At 44.5% G+C, this 24,110-nt stretch overlaps 1 pseudogene; it reads left to right on the forward strand.

The window, feature by feature from the left end:
• The window catches only part of LOC115087387, a 194,439-nt pseudogene that overhangs the window by 107,311 nt on the left and 63,018 nt on the right, over positions 1 to 24,110 (forward strand).

Consider the following 24,110-nt stretch of genomic DNA (forward strand, 5'->3'; position numbering starts at 1 on the left):
GGTCGGTTGCGCCATCCCAACCTTCAATCCCTATCCCTGACGGCATGGATGTGATGCAAACTGATCTTACAACCCACTCAGTCTTTCCACCAATGTACTCAAGTGCTTATAGCTTCACGTAAACCTTCCACACGAAAGAATTATTCTTTCAAATGGAAAAGATTTACTTGTGGTGCAGACAAAACCATATTGATCCTTTTTACTTGCCCCACTACTTCTCTTCTAGACTACTTATACCATCTTTCAGACTCTGGTCTTCAGACTTCATCCATAAGGGTACATTTGAGTGCATTCTCAGCTTATCATAACAAGATGGGAGATGCACCTATATCCACGCAATCTCTTGTCAGTAGGTTTATAAGAGGTTTAACTCACCTTAAACCACCAATTCGGCCTCCAGTCCCAGAATGGGATCTGAATCTGGTTTTAAACAGATTAATGCGTTCTCCTTTCGAACCCGTAGATTCCTGTGATCTTAAATTTCTCACATGGAAAACTATCTTCCTCATAGCCATTACATCAGCTAGGAGAGTAAGTGAGTTACAAGCTCTTGTCACATACGAACCTTATACAAAGTTCCTACATGACAGAGTGGTACTCCGTACACATCCAAAATTCCTCCCCAAGGTAGTTACAGAATTCCACTTGAATCAATCCATAGTTTTACCCATATTCTTTCCAAGGCCTCATTCTCACTAAGGGGAAAGAGCTTTACACAGTTTGGACTGTAAACGTGCATTGTCCTTTTATTTAAACCGCACTTCAGCCCTCAGAAAATCCAATCAACTCTTTGTTTCCTATGATCCAAACAAACTGGGTAAAGCAGTGGGTAAACATACTCTATCCAACTGGCTAGCAGATTGCATACAGTTTGCTATGAAAAAGCAGGCCTTCCTCTCCAAGGGCGAATAAAGGCACATTCAGTAAGAGCAATGTCAACCTCAGTAGCACACTTTCGTTCAGTGCCAATCCTTGACATATGTAAAGCAGCAACATGGAGTTCTCTTCACACCTTTGCAGCTCATTACTGTTTGGACAAACAAGGACGACAAGATTCAGCCTATGGACAATCTGTCTTAAAGAACTTGTTTCCAATCTAATCCCAACTCCTTCTACAACCAATCTGCTGCCTTCATAGAGAATGACTCAGCCTCTAGCTTGCTAATCACCCATATGTGAGGACTAGCATCTTGCTTGTCCTGGGATAAAGCAAAATTGCTTACCTTGTAATAGGTGTTTATCCCAGGACAGCAGGATGTAGTTCTCACGAAACCCACCCGCCCACCCCGCGGAGTGGGCCTCATACCTTTTATTTTATTTTTGCTAAAGCTTATTGCTACATAACAGACTGAAGTGAGACCCCTGTGGCAGGGAATATCATGGCATGCCGGGCATGCTCAGTAGCCTCAGGCTGCCAGTTCAAAAGTTTCTAGAAACTTTGACAGAAGTTTTTCCCGCTCTAGGGCTCCGTTACTGACGTCACCCATATGTGCGGACTACATCCTGCTGTCCTGGGATAACACCTATTACAAGGTAAGCAATTTTGCTTTCTCTTTGGGATAGAGTACAGTCTCAGTTCCTTATCCTGGGATTTCACTATCCCAGGGGAGCAACCATGAGATTTCAGGTGTTAGGAGGATGAGAAGCTAGGACCATAAAAAAAAAAAAAAAAAAAGGTTCTCCAAGTCAGTGATTCTCCCTGGTCCTGAAGGGGACATCATCTCTGCTGTGGTGAGACTGTTTCATGAAGAAGAGCTGTTCTCAATTTCACATTCCTTGCAGGTGGAAATAATTTCTTAGGTAACAATGGAGGAAAAAGCGATGAGACCTCAGAAGACCCATTTTGACTAGTATTCAGAAGCCAGCGAGGGTTTTTTGGCTGTTTTGAATGGGATTCTCCTGAAGTCAGTTTTAAAGGGGTTCGCTTGCCAAAAAAAAAAGGCTTGACTGTCTCCCAAGAAGTGGGAAACTTTTCCCAAGGTGGATGAGCTGACTTGTGCAGTATTGTTGAGAATCAAAATTCCTGTGGAGGTTGGTGCGGCACTCTAAGATGCACAGGATGGACAGGAATAGAGAGGCAGGTTCTCAAAAAGGCTTTTGGCACAGCTGGTGCTTCTCTTCAGGTGGCAGCGAGTAACTGTGGTATGACTAAAGCTCAATAGCGTGGTCAGGGTATGCAGGAAGCTTTGCGGAAAACTGTGTTTCAAACCTAGAGAAGGTAGTGTGCTGGAACTGGAGGGGCAGTCTTTGGCCAGATGCATCTTTAATTAGTTCATACCTCAGCTAGGATCATGGCCAAACATTTGTGTGGCTAAGGAGTGATTGGTTATTACAATTTCTCCAAATATGGGCCCAGATTACGTCTGTCTTGTTGATCTTATACATCATTCAGAGGAGCTACAGCTTAAAATTTGCCTGTCTGAACTCAGTTGCTTTTATGATTTCTCTTAATCTTTCCTTTCTGATGGAAGAGGCGTTTCAGATTCCATTCAGTCATCTGCTAGATATTGGAGCAGTAGTTTCAATGGCTCTGGCGCAGTGGGATTGATGTCTGTCTTTCATCTATTAAGTGGTTTTAAAAAAACAAATAACAAGGAACATTTCAACTTATTTTGAATCTGATGCAAATCAACTAGGTTTTAAGGGTTCCTCACTTCAGAACGGGGGCCTTCATATCAGTTATGGAGACCGCAGGATCTGTTATAGTAGAGACACCAGGCGGTTCTGAGGCTAAACTTCTGCCTCTCACCTTAGAATGCCACTGATTCAAAACCAGTTCAAGCTCTTTTAACAGTGAGACAAGACAAATATTTTAGCATCCACAAGTTTGACGGACGCATATTGAGACATTCCATGTCAAGTGGACCAATTTAGAAAATCATCCATGCTTGACCTCCTTCAAATGGAATAAAATTTAGTGTGGATGTTCACTAGGGCCTCAAACAAAACTATGTAAAATTTTTCAGCTGAATCTCTATTGGTTCAAGAGCCAGAGGCAGCTGAATGAAGGTCACTCTTAGAGTACTGTGCTCCACGCAACTCAGAACGGCCACTTTGTCTGGGCACTGCAGCCAAACAACCCCTGTTAGGGGCCTGAAATTTTGAGGATTATTACAACCTCTGGTGCTAAGTTCCTATGCAAAGTTTGGAGCCTAACATTTATTTATTTATTTATTTAGACATTTTATATACCGTCTTTCCAAGTGAAGATCACAACGGTTTACATCATGACATAAATATCATAGGTAGACAGTTACATTCACTGAACAGTTGCCCTGGAGGCGACTGTTCAGTTCCTTGTAAACCGGTGCGATATGTATTCTTTACAGGAACATCGGTATATAAAAATTAAAAATAAATAAATAAATAGATGTGTTCAAAAATCATACATTTTAGCAAGAGGTCAGGGAAGGGGTGAGGAAGCAGGGATGAGGTAGTATTTTTGACAAGAGGGTGCTGGAGGGATAAAAAAAATGAGGGAAGGGGAGAGGAAGTCCCAAAGATTTGTATTTAGGCTGAGTTGGAAAGTCATGAGGTATTGTGTACTTTAGTTGGGTTCATGGTGAGTTTGACCATGAAGGGAGGCAGTGTATATTGCATTGAGCTAAGTATATCTGCTGTTGCTTAGAATTTGTGTAGAAAGCTTCTGTTCTTAATTCCTGTGTGTTTTAATTTTAATTATAGTGTGTGTTTCAGTTCTTGATAGTAAGATATTACTCTAGTAAGTTAATTTTGTTGTCTGCTGCATAAGTTGAAAAAAGAAAAAAAAAAACAAAAAAAACACCCCACCCCCCATACCAAATCGCTCTCCAGCTTGTAAACTGTTTAAGTCTCTCTGTTTTGAAATTAGCTGGCATAAATAAGTTGGTCAAACAAAAATTGGGGCATAAAGACTGTTTTTTAAAACAATTGACCAAAAGCAAGGAGCCTTCCAGAAGTGCCCTGCTTAACCCAGCTTGTACCGGGCGGATTTACGTGAGCAGGGCCCTGCGCGCCGGGAAGCCTATTTTACATAGGCCTCCCGGCGCGCGCAGAGCCCCGGGACTCGCGTAAGTCCCGGGGTTTTCGGAGTGGGCGTGTCGGGAGGCGTGTCGGGGGCGGGGCCGGAGCACGCGGCGTTGCGGGGGCGTGTCGGCAGCGTTTGGGGGGCGGGTATGGGGGCGTGGCTACGGCCCGGGGCGGTCCGGGGGCGTGGCCGCGCCCTCCGTACCCGTCCCCAGGTCGCGGCCCGGCGCGCAGGAGTCCCGCTCGCGCGCGGGGATTTACGCCTCCCTCTGGGAGGCGTAAATCCCCGCGCGCGAGCGGGACTCCTGCGCGCGATTTCGGAGCAGCCTAGGAGGGAACGGGGGTAGGCTGCGCGGCTCGGCGCGCGCAGGCTATACGAAATCGATAGCCTTGCGCGCGCCGATCCAGGATTTTAGCCGATACGCGCGACTACGCGCGTATCTACTAAAATCCAGCGTACTTTTGTTTGCGCCTGGAGCGCAAACAAAAGTAGGCTATTCGCGCTCGTCTGAAAATCTACCCCTTAGCTTTTGACACATATTTGTTTAGACATGTTTTCATAAATTAGTCATCAAAGTCAGTGCAAAGCTTTGTATGCTGATTAGTTACCCTGCATTGGTCAGTGGTGGCTGAGCCACTGCCAATTCAGCAAAATTGACAACCCCGTCGCCTAGGGGCCACTCCAGACAGCCAGACAAGGTACCAGCCATAGGTTTCCAAGCTTTTATTTAAGCACAAAACAAGAAAAGGCAAGACACTACATACGAGAATTGTTTAAACTGCAAATTTCACAAAATTCACTTAGTCTTTTTTTCCTGCTTTTCATATGCTTTTGAATGTCCCGTCAATACGTGACAAAGTGGCTTGTGAATAAATGCACTGCCTGCCTGATGAAGTTGTTATGGGTGCATCAAGGGTAGCAATAATGTGCTCTTCTGGAACCCAACAGGTCTCTCTATGGGGTAGCCAGGATCTTGGGGGTGCAAGAAATTGACCAAAACATCACATTCCTCAATTGAGACTTTGCATATATGGCCAATCCTCCAGTAATTATCATATATGCAAGCTAAATACTGACCAGGTTGGAAGCTGGATTACTTGAAGGGCAGGAAAATATTCACGTTCATGATCTAAAACACTTGCAGTGAATGAGGTGACGTCATTCAAAATTTTACTAATGCAAATTTTAGTTGCCTCAATGGGCTTGAATTGATGATTTTCCCTTGTGCCAGCAACTGTATGACCTTTGCTAAACCTCTCACCTTGAACGGGTCTGATTGCCTCAATGGCCTCCTTTGAGACAAAGAAAAATTTGATACCACAAAGAGCACAATGGTGTCACAGGCCAGTGCACACTGCCCAGATCTTTGCCACAAAACACTGCTAACTTGACATTACCATAGTTCCTTGTGAAGGTGGTACTTTTGCATGTTCAGGCTTGCATACAGTAAATAACACAGTACAGTAAAATGTCCATTTTTAGGGGTCATTTATAAAAGTATGTCGAAGCAAGATGTGTCATAAGCTACAAGCATGGTAAGCACAACAAGCTTTGCCACACTGTAAAATCTCACATCTCTAGCTCATTTGAGTTTTACACAGCAGGATGCCAAAGATGCCTCTTTTTAACATCATTTGCAGGCCCACGTATGCAAGTGATGCATATCGTTGGGGCTTTAATTCTGACCAAAGCAAGATTAGGTCCAAAATGAAACAGGTGACTTTTGTAGAAAAAAAGCTGCTTTTTCAAATGACATAAAAGAAAAGATTTAAAAACTACACAGTAGAGATATTTGCACCTAAAAATTGGCAAAAATTTGCTTTAAAAAGTGACATTGTGTCTTTATGTAATTATATCTTTGCTTCCAGTTGCTTGTAAAGGTTCTTATTGCAAATCTTATACGTATATGCCATAGACGATGACTACTGGTCCAGTCAGAGCCTGAATCAAAATTTAGGTCAGGAGCAATGAGGAGTCAAAGTAGGCCTTATATTTCTTTTGTAAAATTTTTCACATAATTTGCTGGCCCATAATAAGGAAGGCAAGCTCATGTTATGTTCCAAACGTTGCACTGGAACTTACCACCAGGGGTTGTGCTAATCCACAACATTTCAGGTCCCTGAGAGGTGTTGTCTTGCTACAGCACCTGAACAAAATGGCCATTTTAGGTTTCATGGAGCATGATACTTAAAGGTTACCTCTATTCAACTGCCTCTAGCTCTCCAACCAATGGAGATTCAGGTGAAAAATTTAGAACAGTTTTGTTTGTGACCCTAGAGAACATCTGTACACAATTTTGTTTGATTTGAAGGAGGTTGAGTGTGGACCCCTGGTTCACTTGATATGGAATGACCGTACTGGCATATTTCCTTCTGAGAGGGCCATCAGATGTTTCTCAGTGCTGAGTGATCGTTTTCGGTTTCAGGTCCTCCCTTTTGGTTGACCACTCTCCCCAGAACTTACATTGAGAAGGGCTCCTGGTGCATCCTTATCTGGATAATTGGTTAGTCAGGTAAAAGTCAGCCTAGGAGAATGAGTTAGCTACCAATAAGGTTTAGTTGATCTGGGGGCTCATTCTGACACTAATTGGGGCTGAGTGTTGATGGTACAAAGAAGCTCTAAGCACAGTTGCAGTGTTTGAATGCAAGTGAGATCCTTAGGCACAAAATTATGTGATTGGGTTCTCTGTCCCAGATCAGGCAGGAACAGGTTTCAATTGGTAACTTATTCCTGTGAATTGGAGAAGGGAGTAGATCTGGAGTCTCCTTCTTAAATGGGAATGATGACAGATACTAACCTCTTAGATCAGGGAGCACATTGTGAAGGTCTTTTTTTTCCCTCAGGAATCTTGGCCAGCAGTAGAAGCCAGGTGATCAATCTGTTTGGTAATCAAAGCAGTTTGGTTGGTGTTGCTCCATTTGGCGCTGGTTTTTCAAAATCAAGCAGTCTGGTTTTTGTCAGACAGTGCCATGGTAGTGGCATATGTGATTCAGCAATGAGATGCCACGATTTCTCAGGTGTCAGAGTAGATGATAATCATGTGTTACCTGGGAGGAGAAATACCTACTATTGGCAATTCACATACCTAGGGTAGAAAAGGTTCAAGCGGACTATCTCAGCCATTTTGTTCTTGACTCTGGGTAGTGAGAACTGTTGAAAAGAGCTTTTCATCACATTGTGGCATGGTGAGGGAAGCCGGTGTTGGACCTAATGGAGTCCCACAGGAATGCAAAGATTCTACAGCAGAAGAAGAGAAAGAGGGTCATCCAGGCTGGATGCCTTAGCTCAGTCTTAGCTGGAGCAGCAGCTTCTTTGTATTTCATTCATGGCCTCTGATAGACAGTCTCCTGCAGAAGATCTTCGAGCTTCGAGGTTTGGTAGCTCTGATATCGCCTGATTGATCAAGGCAGCCTGAGAATGCAGTTCTATTCTGGCTGTTGGACAAGAGTTCCCTGACTTTACTTTGGAACTCGGGTCTCCTGAGGTAGGGTCTGGTGTTTCACAGAGATCCGGTTCGATTCTGTCTTGCGGCCTGGCCCTTGAGAGATCTTGTTTAAACAAGAAATAGTATTCTCGAGAGGTGGTGTATATTTTGTTGCCTTCTCAGGAAAGTTGTTCATCCCTGGTATATATCAGGATTTGGCAGATTTTTAGAGAATTGTGTGCAGCTAAGCAGGTTTTTTCCTAGAGAGAATTTGATAATCTTCCATTTGGCACATTTTGGATAAAAGTCTAGCTCTCAGTTTCTTGAAAGTGCAAATAGTGGAAATTGTATGTTTGAGGTTTCGTTCAGGCTACAACTTTAGTCTCTCATCTAGAGTTTTCTCATTCCCTGTGAGGAGTGAAACACGTAGATCGCCAGTGAAAAAAACTAGTCTTGTCTTGGAATTTAAATGTGGTGATATCTTTTCTGGAGGGTACTTCTTTTGAGTCCTTTAAAGAAGTTTTTTTTTGGCTGATTTGCTAGAAGTGATCTACTCAGTCAGGTGAATTTCTGAGCTGTAAGCTCATTCATGCAGAGAGTCTGTCTTGGTCTTTCAGAGGAGGTGGTACCGATTTGTACAAATTTGCCAATCCTTCCAAAGCTAATTTGCTTTTTCACCTTAGTTGGATAGTGTCTTCCTCCCTTCCATAGACAGATGTGGAGAGAAGTGTATTTACTGCTCCATTTCTTGGCTGCTGTGGAGTGTTCTATTGTGGAATTAAGGTAATGATCAGTTTTAGGGGATTGGATCATCTTTGTCCTCCATACATGATAATTTAAGAGGGATGTGGTTATGAAAGCTTCATAGGCATGCTGATTTAAAGAAGTCATAAATGCAGCCTACACAGTTAGAGGACTACCACGCTCAAATAGGATGCAAGCATTTTCTTGGGTCAAGCTTTGGTTGGTTTCACTGTTGAAGAGCTACAAAGTGGAGACCTGGTCTTCCTTGCATTCTTATGCAATACTTTATCATCTTGACATTCGATCCAGGGAGGAAGCATCCTTTGATTTGGAGGTTTTGAGTGTGGGGTTTGGCGGTGTCTTGCCCACTCAAGGTATAGCTTGGGTACAATCCATGTATTTGGACTGGTCTGGCTGGATGAAGAGGAAAGAGAAATTAGTTCTTACCTGATAATTTCCTTTCTTTGAGTCCAGCCAGACAAGTTCAGGACCCTCCCTGTTCTGCCAATTGTTTGATATTCTACAGTTATTTCTTTTCTGAAAGTTTATATATAATTTTTAATCATACCTTCAGCGGATAAAGTAAGGGGATATTAATCTATTTGGTTTATCTTAATTGTGTTGATGGTATGTTCATTTATTATTCTCCCTTAGAAATCCCCTGGTTTGGGAGAGGGGGAGTTAGCTTTTAGTATGTTATTCTTAGCTTGTTACAGGATACCTGCGGGCTGAGGGCAGCACAGGAGCCTATGTAAGGTGACATTGGAAAATGTGTTAATCTCTGCCTCCATATGCTGTATGTTGAACATAACCCATGCATTTGGACTGCTAATTTCCCTTAGCATTAATATTTTTGAGAAAGGGTGATCACCATGTCCACTTTTGATCAGACATGTCTCCTTCTCGCCCTATTGCAAAACACACAAAATAAATAAATACACAACTATTATACATGATGACACTCTGTCTCCTGACTCCCATCCCCCCCATGACACAACTACAGTGCTTGCACGCACCCTTGTACAGTCATACACACATTGATGCTGCCTTCACTTTTTTTCCCCTCCTCGTGCTGCTCTCTCTGCCCCCACACCATACCTCATTTCCCTGCTGACCTTCAGCCTTCCCTGGCTCCCTCTTCCACAAGTACAGACCTTGGAGACAGTTTTTACATAGACAGGGATTTGAGCTCATTGAATCATTTTGAGATAGAAAGGGAGTTCATCATTAATTGTTTTTTATGAATGGTGATGCTCTCCTTTAATGCTAACCATTCTATGTTATCTATCCCAGAGAGCTCACAGCAGCTAATGCCTAGATGATATAATTTTCGGTGTTATATCATGTATGTGTGTAATGAGTCGAGTTCATGATATCTCTGTTTTTTTTTCTACACTACTGTAGAGGTTGGAGGTTTTTCTGCCTCCTGTGATCCCATATATGCACACATTTAAAAAAAGGAGTCAAAACATGGCTGTTCAAGCAGGCCTACCCTGATGCAGACCAAACGTAGACTTTCTCCCTGTACTGCACCTCTATTTTGCATCCTCCCGCCCCCCCTCCTCACTTCCGCTTTCCCCTCCTACCTCTCGCTCACCTTAACCTCCCTCCTGCAACCTCAGACTCCCCCTCCTCACACATGCACCTTGTGAACAGCCTTAGCATACGAACTTCATTGATAATGATAGTGACTTATGATAGATAGTGACTTATAGGATATACATAGTACTTTTATGTACTCACCACTATGGTATATAATTTTACATAAGATGTATATAGTCCCTTATATTTTTAATTACCTCTCTCTGGTACTTAGTTGTTATGTACCCCGTTCTTCTGTTTTCCACCTCCTTTTCCTTCTCTCCCCTCCCTTCCTTAATCCCCTCTCGTTTTATTGTATATTCTTTTCAGTTCATTGTAAACCGGCATGATGTGCCTCACGAATGTCGGTAAAGAAAAGCCTATAAACAAACAAACAAATAAATAAATATATGATTCTTCCTAGGAGTTGTGGGCCTTGTACCAGTATGACCTTGCCCATGATGCCTTCTTACTCTGATTCACATAACTTCAATGGCATGACAATTTACATTTGCCAGCAAAGTAATTTATAAAGTGATTTAAAATAAAAAAGGAACAAATTTGCAAAGTAATAATAGTAAAAATAAAACTACAGGTTACAGAAAGAACAATAACAATGGCAATTTCTCAGGTTTTGCTGCTAGTCCCATAGTGTCTCTGGTCAGATTTGTTTTCTGGCCCTAGAGGCAGTATTCAGCATGTTTTGCTTGCTTATAGTTGTTCTTTCTCTTGTTTACACCAGGATTATACAGAGTTTTCCTGTTCATTCTTTTGTGGGAAGTCTTTGATGTTCTCTGTCAGCTTTAGGAAATGTGCATCCCTGATGTCTTTGTATTTTGCTAAACACAGGGGGAAATGCATTTATGGGTGTTTTAAATATATTTTTTAATTATTTATTTATGAATTTTACAATGTTAACACAATAATTATTGTACCAGAAAAAAACTGAGAAATGTGCCATATAATAAACGTTAAATAACATCATAGTGACATCATATTAACATATTAAAAAAATAAATAAAGGTAATCGTCTCCGCACATTTCTCAGGTTATTTAGGAAAAAAAAGGGGAAGCAAAAAAAAAGAGCGATAAACACCGAAATAGAAAAAAAAGAAATAGAGAAGCATACCAGACATCATCATTTCCAAATTGTCAACCATCTTAATGAGCTTCTTGGGCATGCGAATCCAAGAACAATTGCAGTTGAGAAGGTTCAAAATAAAGATAATTAAGACAGACAAAATTTTCTGTGCTTGTTGGCATGCCTATTATACTATGCTACTCCCTGAGGTTCAGGCAGGGTTGCTCCTTAATGGTTACAAACTTGCCTGGTGCTAAATTGGAGGTTCTAGGAGGAGGGGAAAGGTTGGTATGAATGGAGTATGATTGGGGATTGTAAGTGGATGAAAGGGGTTCTGGGGGGTGGAACTAGGTGTAAAAAAAAAGAAATGAAAAATTTGTGGAGGAGCGAGCCTGCAGCGAGATCTTTCACTGCTTTATCTTCAAATTGATGGGCTTGCTGGACAAGCTGATTATGTATTGGCATTGTGTTTCTGTTTCCTGAATTTGTAAGTCATTCTCCTTACAATAAAAATTATTTTGAAAAAAAAAAAGATATTTCACTAAGCATTTACATGGATATCTCAAGGTAAAGTGTGCACCTAACGATAACACCTCAGATCGCAGGGAGAGAAATTTCTTCCTACGATCCTGGGTTACTCTAGTTAAATTAGGAAATATCCAAATTTTATGACCATAAAATGGCAGTAATCTGTTACGAAAGAAAAATCTAAGAACGGTATTTCTATCATTCAAAAAGGCGAATGAGACCAATAAAGTTCCTCTTTTAGATACGAGAACATCACGTGGAGACTCAAGAAGGTCTGTTAGATTTAAAGAAGGATCTTGTTCTTGGTCCTCACGAGTGCCAGCAGACTGCTGGGGTCAATAGAAAGCTTTAGTGATAACAGGCATTGCGTCTTGGGGAATCCTCAGAACTTGTGAAATACAATTCTTGAAAAGTTCCATAGGTGAAATCAAGAAAATTAAGAACTCTCAAGTTCAAACTTCTCATTACATTTTCATGTTCTCAGGTTTTTTTAGATTGAATTAAATCAGACTGTAACCAAGGCATTTTGAGGTAGATCTTTAAAAAGTAACGCCGGATTTTATAAGATACTGCATAGCACGCGTATCTTATAAAATCTGGGGGTCGGCGCATGGCCAGGATGCGCAAATCGGCAGCCTGCTGCGCGCCGAGCCGCACAGCCTGCCTCCGTTCCCTCCGAGGCCGCTTCGAAATCGGAGCGGCCTCGGAGGGAACTTTCCTTCCGCATCCCCCCACCTTTCCCTTCCCCTACCTAACCCACCCCCCCGCCCTACCTAAATCCCCCCCCCCACCTTTGTTGGGCAAGTTACGCCTGCTTGAAGCAGGCGTAACTTGCGCGCGCCGCCCTCGCATCCCCCGCACAGGCCGCAATGCCGGGGGACTCGGGATCCGCCCTCCCGGCCCATCCCCGGACCCGCCCTGGACCACCCCCTGACCCTGGACATGCCCCCTGGACACACACCCTCCCGCCCCTTTTACAAAGCCCCGGGAATTACGCGTGTCCCGGGGCTTTGCGCATGCCGGCGGCCTATGCAAAATAGGTGCGCCGGCGCACAAGTGCCCTGCACGCGTAAATCCAGGAGGATTTACGCGCGCAGGGCTTTTAAAATCTAGCCCTTTGTGTCTTTTCAACTGCTGTCAGGCGTGACTGCAAAGCTTCAATCTTACCCCCGTGTGAGGAAACTAATTTGTCAATAACTAAAACAGGCTGGTTGGTATCCCAAGGAAATCTTTGCCAGAGAGGAAATGGAAGCTTCTAAAGAAACCAAAGCATTCCAAACAGCGTCCACTGTAATAACTGGGGGCTTAGTTAAAGTTACAATTGGAGCCAAATTATTCTCGGTATCCAAGCCACCTTTGCTCAAAGGAGAGTTGTTAATAACCTGGTCTCCTCCAAATAGCGTTGGTAAATTCTGCATCGGGGGAAAATTGGGTGCAGTTCCCAAGGCACCTCTATCAAACCTCTCTGCAAAATTAGGATTGACAGCAACCACTGCAGCAGTGCCCCCAGACACCGGAACAGCCCGCTCTGAAACAGGGCTTACCGGACTGTGCACTGCTTCTACAGGCATCTTGCAGAAAGGAGGAGACAGCATGGTAGGCGCGCTGAGGCTCAATGATGTTTCTTCAGCCCGTGGCGTGGGCATCTGCACCCTGTTATGTTTTTATTTCTCCAGTGTTGCATTGTATACAAAGTTTGGCTTCTCGGGGTTTCCAGTTCAGATTTTGTTTGCATATTTCCATTTCTAGTCTGTGAATAAGTTATTCCATGTGGGGGTGAGGGTGGGTCTGTGTTTTGCATTTCAGACCAAGGTAGATATTCTGCTAGTGTATTTTCTTTGTAGGACTCCATAGCAGTCCAGCTTGTTCTGTTTTCCAGTTTGCACCTCTCAATATTTGTGTTTTAGGGCATGTTGCAGCGTTTGCATTGCCACCTTTTCATAGGCTAGGTTGTAGCTGTTTGAGTTCTGGGTGTCAGATTTGCTAAGTATGTGTTGAGCGTGTATTTGCAGAGTTCTGTGTTATTTCACAAAGTGCCTGCTAATGGGGGAATTCTGTGTTGCTGTTATTGAGATGACACCAGTATCTGAATATTATTTTTTGAATGATGAGTAGTAAAGGCAAGCATCATAATTCTAGGTGCCTCTGTTATTAGGGATGTTTCTACGGATACAGGGGTCAATATTCTGACGATTTGTCCAGCTAAGTTCAGGACTTAGCAAAAGCAACCATGGATTTTAAATTTTCTGTTGCTCTGATCTCCTCAGTTTTTTCCAGCTAACTGTTCAGGTGGATAAAAGTAAGCTGGATAAGTTGGAGGTATTCTGGCATGTTCAAGGGTGGAGTTTAATTAGCTAGATAACTTATCCAACTTGCAGCCGATACAGTACAGTGCGCTCCAATGGAGCTCCATTGGAGCGCACTGTACTGTAACAGTGCTCCAATGGAGCGCACTGTTACTCAGCATTTGGACATGCGTTTTCGACGCGCTAGCTTTACCCTTTATTCAGTAAGGGGTAATAGCGCGTCCAAAATGCGCTTCCAACCCCACCCCCCCCGAACCTAATAGCGCCCACAACATGCAAATGCATATTGATGGCCCTATTAGGTATTCCCGCGCGATTCAGTAAGTGAAATGTGCAGCCAAGCCCAAAGGTCGGCGCTAATTTCTCCAGGCACCAGGAAAGTGCACAGAAAAGGAGTAAAAACTGCTTTTCTGTGCACCCTCCGACTTACTATTATGGCGATATTAAGTCGGAGGTCCTGAAAGTTTAAAAAAGTAAAAAAAAAAAATTGAAATAGGCCCGCGGCTGTCAAGTTGAAAACCGGACGCTCAATTTTGCCGGCATTCGGTTTCCGAACCCGTGGCTGTCAGTGGGCTCGAGAACAGATGCCGGCAAAATTGAGCGTAGGCTGTCAAACCCGCTGGCAGCCACCGCTCCTGTCCGAAAAGAGGCGCTAGGGGTGCGCTAGTGTCTCTAGCGCCTCTTTTTACCACCGGGCCTAATTTAAATAAATGTATTTACTGTATCACGTGCACCCCATTCCACACACACACAGTGCACCCCATTCCACACACACAGTTACTCAGTTAAGAGTTATGCATTTATTTTTTACATGAAAAATATCAAAGTACAATATTATGAGTTACATAAAAATATCATTTACATGATATTTACATGCACTGCTGTGAAACCAACCAGAAATCCCTGCACTCGCCCGCTCTCCCGTGATTTTTACTGTATCGGCCCGTTGGTCTGGTTGTGCTGGAGAGCAGTCCTAGAGTTAGCTGGATCAGGGCCTGTGCTCGCTTTTTTGCTGCCCTATGCAAACAATTACTGTGCTCCCCCCCCCCCTTGCTGTTCATTCATTCTTTGTCCTGGGACCACCAAAAAAAGGCCCAGTTCCCTTCAGTGATACAAACTTTAAAAACTGACCCCCCTCCCCTGAACCCATGGCTGGTGCAAGGGTATTAGGTGCCCTAGGTGAACCTTATAGCCTTGCACAATGCCCCCCCTCCCCACCCCATTCCACACACACAGTTACTCAGTTAAGAGTTATGCATTTATTTTTTACATGAAAAATATCAAAGTACAATATTATGAGTTACATAAAAATATCATTTACATGATATTTACATGCACTGCTGTGAAACCAACCAGAAATCCCTGCAAAAAAAGACACTTGGAACCCACATGCTATTAGGCATATTGTGATGTATGTTGGGTGTGTACTTGACCCTCTGAAAACCTTAAAACACTAATACACTTCCTATTCGGAGAATGCCTCCCCTCAGTCACACATACAGAACATAAACAGACCCTTACCAAATACAGAATAGAGCAACCATAAAGTAGAAATATGAACGTGCAGACAAATACTGAACTGGAAACCGCAAGAAGCCAGATACTCTATGCAGTGCAACAATGAAAAAACAGAACCATCACCATTCCTCAAATATCAAACAATAAAATTAATACATAATCATAATACTAAAAACATACTATATTTCAAAAAAAAGCTGATGAATAAAAAATCAAATAATTAAAAACTCATATACAAGTTTTTTTTAAATGTCCCAAACATCAATAAAATATTTCAAAACAACAGACATAGCAAATATCACCTGAAAAATAAAACTAAAAAGGATTTTAAAATTCACGTTCTCCATTCCTGGGAACTTTGATTTCTAGTCATTCCGATATTGTCATGGATTAGTGGAAGAGGGATGCACAAACGTTCTCCTCTCTTTCTTATATACACACACACATACAAGCTCATATACACATACGCTGTCTCACAGACAAACCCGCAGGCGTCTCCAGCTTTTCTTTGGTTGGGATCTACCAGCAGCGTCAGGCCCTCATCTTCATTTCAGCTGCTGGCAGGTTGGAATCCACCTGCAGCACACATACAGACACATACACACACACTGAAGACAGACCCCCCTCTCTTTCTTTTGCCAGCAACCTTGGAACCTCTCTTGTTCCTCTGCTGCCATGTGGCTATTCGGGAGGCACCGATTGCTGCTACTAGCCTGAAGCCTGTTCTGCTGCCTCCCTTGTGCAAGCCCCGACGGTATTAAAAATTTTCAGGGCTTCTAGTTCCTCCATGCTGATCTCGTACATCACGAGATCGGCATAGAGAAAGTGCACATTCCCAAAGATAACATATGCCAATCACTAAAAATTAAAAAAATATTTAATTTTTTTTTTTACTTTTACTGTCTGATCTTAGTTTTCTAATTGGTTGGTCACAGGCTTTTTTTTCCACCTTCCCTTTCTTGGTTTTTGCCAATTCCTTTCACAGGGTCTCTTTTTTTTTCTGTTTCTTCTCTATCCACTGCCATCTTTCTTTTCTTCCTCAACCACAATCAGGCTCTCATTCTCACATGCTGTCTCTCTCTCTCACACACACACACACACAGGCTCTCATTCCCAAACTCTGTCTCTCTCATCTCTCACACATACACACAGAGGCACAGGCTCTTACATTCACATGCTGTCTTACACACACACTATCACTCTCAAATGCTTTCTCTCATATATATATACACATACTGTCTTTTACATGCTGTTTCTTTCACACACACACAGGCTCTCTCACTCTCACATGCTGTGTCACACAAACACACAGCCCCTCACTCTTACATGCTGTCTCTCAAACACACAGGCTCTCACATGCTGTTTCACAAACACATACAGAGGCTCTCACATGCTATCTCTCCGATCATACAGGCTCTCACTCCTTCATACAGTCTCTCAACTCAGTCTCTTTCACACACAATCTCTCAACTCACTCTCACACACACACGCACACACTACAAGACCTCATCTCTTGGCCTCCGTGGGTCGCCATGGGATGGGCTCCATGGTGGCCCTGAACTTTTCGGGCCACTGAAGATGGGATCCATGGCAGCCCTGCTACAATCTCTACTGCTCCTCTGCACGCGGCAGATGTTCCTCCTCCTTCCTGCCCGTCCAGCTCCGGCAACGTTTTTCTTCTGGGGCTTTGCAGGCAAGAAAGATGTGGGGCACCTGGACATGAATTTTTCTTCGGGCCGTGGTGGGTTGAGCTGCACCACGGCTCCGCCGATCAAAGTGACATGTCCCCCTGCCCCCACTCGGTAAGAAACTACTTCCTGCTTTTTCTGCTGTGGTGGGATCAGGTCCACCAGTGGCAGCACAGGCCTCTCCCTGCTCTTGACGCCGCCCCACTGGGTGTGCCACCCCGTGCAATTGCATGGCTTGCACACCTGGTGGCGCCGGGCCTGAGCTGGATAAGTTTATCTAGCTAACTAGGACTTTATGTGGCTATATTCAGCAGTGCTCTGATGAATATCTGTGACAATTTATGCAGTTATCTTTAGCCAGATAAATTGTCTGCTTGCCACTCTGCTGAATATTGACCTCAGAGTGTTCGTTTGAAGAACTGGAGGTGTAGGATTTCTACTGGGATTCTGTCCCATTCTGTATACCAGTTTGAGTTAATGTAGCTAGACCCCAGAACTCACTCCTATATAAGAGGATTGGTTGAATGATGCTATGAAATCATTTTAATAGTTTGTTGGGAGGTTGTATTTGTCCAGAGGTTCTTTATGGCAAATACAGATTTTTTAGTTTTTTCTCGTAGTGTCGAAATGGTAAAACTCTCAATTTATTGTTTATTTAGAAAGAATCAGAATTTGTGCTGAAGATTTTTTGACTTTTTCTGGAAAATCATAATTTTTGTTTTTCCAGATTTACTTGTAGTCCCCATTATTTGCAGGAGGTTTCTAGCAGGTTAAGATTCTCTCGTAGATTTTTCTGGGGTAAAGGATAAAATGACCAGATCATCTGCATATAGCAGGAACTTCATTTACTTTAGTCCTGGGGCTGAGATGCTCTCTAGTACTGTGGGAAGTCATTGATGTAGATATTGAAGAAGGTGGGCTCAGGTTACATCCCTGTCTCACTCCTTGCTCCTGACTGAAGCTGTTTGTGGCATGTCTTTTTTGTTTTGTTTTACAGCTGATGGATGAATGCATGGATTTAATTATATGATACGTTTTCCCTGCCCACCATTCCAGTTTGCAGTAGTTTAAATGTAAGGCCAGGATTCCAAATATAATTAAATTTTTTTGTAAATTCAATGAAATATACAGATATTCTCCCTGAGGGTTTTTTTAAATACAGGTTTGTTATCCGTGTCTGTAAGATAAAGATGTGGCCAGTAGTTCAGTGCTTTGGGAGGAACCCGATCTTACTTCTTTGCAGATTTTTGCTATTCATTAGCAATTTTAGTGTTCATTTGTTACACTGAAGAACAGTTTGCTAATGTTACTGTTGACATTGCCTCTATAATTATTTGGGTTGATATTATCCCCATGTTTATAGGTTGGTGTAATTAACTCCATGACCATGTCTTGGAAAAGTGGCCAGAATACAGAATCAGGGTAAATAGTTGTATTAGTGCTTCCTGGATTTGTACATTGCTGTTTTTCAGCATTTCATTTAGTATCCTTTTCTAGGCCTAAGTATCTGGAGGCATTCTTTTATTTTCTCACAGGACAAGCAGGATGGGTAGTCCTCACATATGGGTGACATCATCAGGATGGAGCCCAATCACGGAACACTTTTGTCAAAGTTTCTAGAACTTTGACTGGCACCACTGAGCATGCCCAGCATGCGACCAACCCTGCATCCAGCAGGGGTCCCCCTTCAGTCTTTTTTTTTCCACGCAGCTTTAGCCACACGGCATTAGGAGCTCTCTCACACATTCCTGACAGGAATTTGTTTGAAAATTTGCAAATGTTTCACCCCATCCGGGGTCCCCCTTCTTCACCGTTGATAACTGCGACCATATGGTAAGTTTCACCTTGTTGTTTGGTCGGTTCCCGTCGGTTACCAGTTATAGGCCTGTCCGGCACCGACCGCGCGCGGCCTAAATTTTCAACGGCGACGATGGTGATGGGTTTTTGTCTGTGCCCTGATTGTCCTAGGACAATGTCTATCACAGACCCTCACCAGATTTGTGTACTTTGTCTGGGCCCTACCCATGACGTGGACTCATGTACCAACTGTGCCTAAATGACTCCTAAGGGATGCCGGGTTCGGTTAGAGAAAATGGCATTGTTATTTCATACAAAGCGGCGACCACCATCTCAGGGTTCCACGTCATCGGCGCCGTCACCAGCCAAGTCGTGTCATTGGTCGGACACCGATAACTCTAGGTCAACGTTGAAGACTTCAGCATCTACGTCCTTGGTGCCGGCCATGGGTAAAGCCGAGCATCGGGAGAAGCATCGGCATAGGCATTGAAAATCTGTACCGTCTGAGCCAGGTGCACCGGTGGCTTTGTCTTCAAAGTCCACTGAGCCATCGAAGAAAAAGGCCGTGCTGAGGAGCCCACAACCTCCTCTGAGCTGGGTACACCGAGGCTTTCCCTGCCTTCTGTGGGCGCAGCAGCCAAGACTCCACTAGGACCGGTGGACCTTCCGGCGATGCCATCCCAGCCTCCTACTCCGGACCTGGTATTAACTACACCAGCGTTCCGTGAGGAATTGAAACGGATGGTTCAAGAGGCAGTGGCGCAGGCCCTCCATGGACTTCCGACGCCGATGCTGGTTCCCGTGCCAACTCCGGAACCAATGCCACCGATGCTTGCTCCGATCCTTGACAGACTGGATGTCCTCATCGGTGCTCTGCCATCGGCATCGGGAAAACATCGATACTGCTCGGTCCATCGACGCCCATCCATCTCTCCTCGGACGAGGAGGGTCCTTTGATGCCGAACCCGGTTCCAGGGCCTTCTGGAGCATTTCCACTGAGGTGTCCACCGAGGTCACCAATGCCTTTGGTACCTCTTCGTCCTTTGCCAATGCCAGCCCCGATGCCACCGATACAGACTTCGATGCCCTCGATGCCCCGACCTCCTCCGGCCGGAGAAGGTCCTTTACTGCCATCTGAACCACCGTTGGGTGCTGGGGATCGGCCTTACCAACCTTAGTCCGATGATTCTTCCGATTCCCAGGGCACTGGTGATATCCCGTCTGAACCTTCTCCACCTGACGAAAGACGCAGATCCCCACCAGAGGACCGCTCCTTCATAAATTTTATTAAGGAAATGTCAACTATACCATTTGCCCTTCAAGTTAAAGAAGACTCCAAGCACAAGATGCTGGAAGTCCTTCAGTTTGTCGACGCACCTAAAGAAATAATGTCCACCCCGGTTCATGACGTACTGCTTGATTTCTGCAGCGCAACTGGGAGCACCCAGGTACAGTCCCACCGGTAAACCATAAGACTGATGCTACCTATTTGTCCAGTTGGCGCCTGGCTTCCAAAAAACTCAGTTGTCCCATCATTCAGTGGTGGTAGAATCTGCACAGAAAAAGGCCAGGAGACCACAGCCTCATTCTTCCGCACCTCCGGGGAAGGAGCAAAAATTCCTCAATGTTTTTGGGTGTAGAGTTTTTCATGGTTCTGTTAATCTCTCGTATTGCGGCCTATCAACTTTATATGATGCAATACAACAGGAATTTATTCAAACAGTTGCAGGAGTTTTCTGATTCCCTCTTGGACCAGTTCCAAGACCACTGAACTCCATTATAAAAAAGGGCTTTGATGCAGGTAAGCATGAGGTAAGATCCGCTTACGACATCTTTGACACGGCTTCCAGAGTATCAGCAGCCGGAATAAGTGCAAGGAAGGTGGGCATGGCTGAAATCGTCGGATCTGCGCCCGGAGGTACAGGACCACTTAGCAGACCTCCCCTGCACGGGAGACAATCTATTTGGCAAGAAGATCCAAGAAACTGTCACACAACTCAAAGATCACAATGAGACGCTGCGACAACGTTCGGCTGTGCACGCCGACTTCAGAAGAGAGGCGAAAAGATCTACTTACAAGGCATGGAGATAGTACCCTCCACCAGCCCAGACCTCAGAAGACACAGCTACCTGTGCAACCTGGCACTACCTTGGGGTTTTGACTCCCTGCTAGAGAGCGATTGTCGTCTTCCACCTCTGCCATCTTTGCCAGTCGGCGGCCGTCTTTGCCACTTCACCACCATGTGGCACAAGGTCACCACGGATCAGTGGGTCCGGTCGATTGTACCTCAAGGATATCATCTAAACTTCCTCTCCATACCATTGGACTCTTTACCTCGGCTGGGGTGGAATTCCACCAACCACTCTCAACTCCTACAGGAGGAAATAGCTTCCCTCCTACAGGCCAACACCATAGAACAAGTACCTCCTTTACAAATGGGATAGGGCTTCTACTCCCGCTATTTTTTAATGCCAAAAAAGACGGGAGGCATTCGCCCGATATTAGACCTTCGTGCCCTAAACAAACACCTTCGCAAGGAGAAGTTCAGAATGGTAACCTTAGGCTCTCTACTCCCTCTTCTCCAACAGGGAGATTGGCTTTGCTCTCTAGATCTAAAAGACGCGTACATGCACATAGCAATTACCCCGTCTCACAGGAAATACCTCCGGTTCCTCGTCAGAAGCCATCACTTCCAGTACCGAATGCTTCCGTTCGGCCTGGCATCGGCCCCTCAAGTCTTCATGAAATGCCTGGCAGTAGTAGCTGCATACTTAAGGCGACTGGTCACTCACATCTACCCTTATCTAGAAGACTGGTCACTGAGGGCTCAGTCTGCGGAGGCGGTTCTTCAATCCCACCATCTCACCTTGCGACTACTACTGTCCTTGGGATTTCTAATCAATTATCAGAAATCCAATCTGACTCTGTCCCAATCCCTCTCCTTTACTGGAATGGATCTCAACATTATCCAAGCAAAAGCTTTCCTTCCCAGGGACCGAGTTCATACGCTGGCAGTGCTTGAACACACTGTACAGTCTCGCCGAACCACGACTGCTTGACATGTTCTCATTTTGTTGGGCCACATGGCATCCTCGGTCCATATTACACCGATGGCTCGACTTGCCATGCGAGTAACACAATGGACATTAAAATCCCAGTGGTCTCAGGCCCACCATCCAATGTCCAACATTGTCCATGTCACCAGGCAGCTTCGTCTCTCAACTGGCTTGGTGGATCCAAGAGTCCAACCTGCTCAGAGGGCTACCTTTTCAAGCTCCAGAACTCAGATAATTCTGACAACAGATGCTTCCACTCTAGGTTGAGGAGCACATGTCAACAACCTGCAAACTCAGGGAACCTGGTCTGCAGCAGAAGCACAACATCAGATCAACTTTCTGGAGCTCAGGGTGATCAGATATGCCCGTCTAGCCTTCAAAGATTGCTTATCCAACAAGGCAATCCTAATCCAAACAGACAATCAAGTAGCGATGTGGTACATCAACAAGCAGGGTGGAACCAGCTCCTACCTATTGTGTCAGGAAGTAGCGCAAATTTGGGCTTTAGCTCTATCTCATTCCATGCTACTGAGAGTGACCCACCTGGCAGGCATGGACAATGTTCTAGCAGACAAACTCAGTCGCACATTTCAACCCCACTGTGGCGGAGAACATATTCCAGAAGTGGGGGTATCTGGGTATAGACCTCTTTGCATCGATTCACAATCGCAAAGTGGAAAACTTCTGCTCCCTGCATCGCAGTCACAGAACTCCACCAAGGGACGCCTTTGCCCTCTCTTGGGCAACAGGTCTCCTGTATGCCTACCCCCCATGTCCACTCATCAGCAAGACTCTCGTGAAGCTGCGCCGGGACAAGGGCTTCATGATTCTCATAGCCCCCTACTGGCCACGTCAGGTGTGGTTTCCCATCCTTCGCGACTGCTCAGTCTGTCAACAAATTCGCCTAGTCACAGATCCATCTCTGATATCTCAGAACAACGGACATCTGTGCCATCCCAACCTCCAGGTCTTGTCGCTGACAGCTTGGATGTTGAAAGGCTAATCTTACGGCCTCTCAACCTCCCGGACTCTGTATCCCAGGTCCTGGTAGCTTCACGAAAGCCTTCTACTAGAAGATCTTATCATTCTAAATGGAAACGGTTTTCATTATGGTGCACTTCAAAAGACTTAGATCCCTTTACCTGCCCACATCGAAGTTTCTAGATTACCTCTGGCACCTCTCAGAGTCGGGTCTACAAACTTCCTCCATTAGAGTGCATGTCAGTGCGGTTGGCGCCTTCCATAAGGGTACAGAGGATGTCTCTATTTTGACACAACCCTTAGTAGTGTGCTTTATGAAGGGCTTGCTGCACTTCAAGCTCCCTCTCCGTCCCCCGGCCCCTGCTTGGGACCTTAATGTCGTATTAGCATGACTCATGAAACCTCCTTTTGAGCCTCTGCACTCCTGTGAGTTACGGCATCTCACTTGGAAAGTACTCTTCCTTCTTGCTTTGACGTCCGCTCGCAGGATCAGTGAGCTGCAGGCGCTGGTTACTTACCCCCTTACACAAAATTTCTTCATGATCGGGTGGTCCTTTGCACACATCCTAAATTTTTACCAAAAGTAGTCTCTGAGTTCCATTTAAATCTCTGCTTCAACTGCAGGGGAGAAAGACCGATGCTTCACGCATATCCAGCATAGCTCTCTGCTTCAACGGCAGGGGAGAAAGACCGATGCTTCACGCATATCCAGCATAGCTCTCTGCTTCAACGGCAGGGGAGAAAGACCGATACTTTACGCATATCCAGCATAGCTCTCTGCTTCAACGGCAGGGGAGAAAGTCTGTTGGGAATTATTAGAAAGGGAATGGTGAAAAAAACGGAAAATGTCATAATGCCTCTGTATCGCTCCATGGTGAAGACCACTCCTTGAATACTGTGTACAATTCTGGTCGCTGCATCCCAAAAATGATATAGTTGCACTGGAGAAGGTACAGAGAAGGGTGACCAAAATGATAAAGGGAATGGAACAGCTCCCCTATGAGGAAAGGCTGAAGAGCTTAGGGCTGTTCAGCTTGGAGAAGAGACGGTTGAGGGAGGATATGATAGAGGTGTTTAAAATCATGAGAGATCTAGAATGGGTTAATGTGAATCAGTTATTTTCTCTTTTGGATAATAGAAAGACTAGGGGGCACTCCTTGAAGTTATCATGTGGCACATTTAAAATTAATCGGAGAAAGATCTTTTTCACTCAATGCACAATTAAACTCTGGAATTTGTTGCCAGAGGATGTGGTTAGTGCAGATAGTGTAGCTGTGTTTAAAAAGGGATTGGATAAGTTCTTGAAGTAGAAGTCCATTACCTGCTATTAATTAAGTTGACTTAGAAAATAGCCACTGCTATTACTAGCAACGGTAACATGGAATAGACTTAGTTTTTG

Source organism: Rhinatrema bivittatum, chromosome 3 (genome assembly GCF_901001135.1).
Source record: "Rhinatrema bivittatum chromosome 3, aRhiBiv1.1, whole genome shotgun sequence".
NCBI lineage: Eukaryota > Metazoa > Chordata > Amphibia > Gymnophiona > Rhinatrematidae > Rhinatrema > Rhinatrema bivittatum.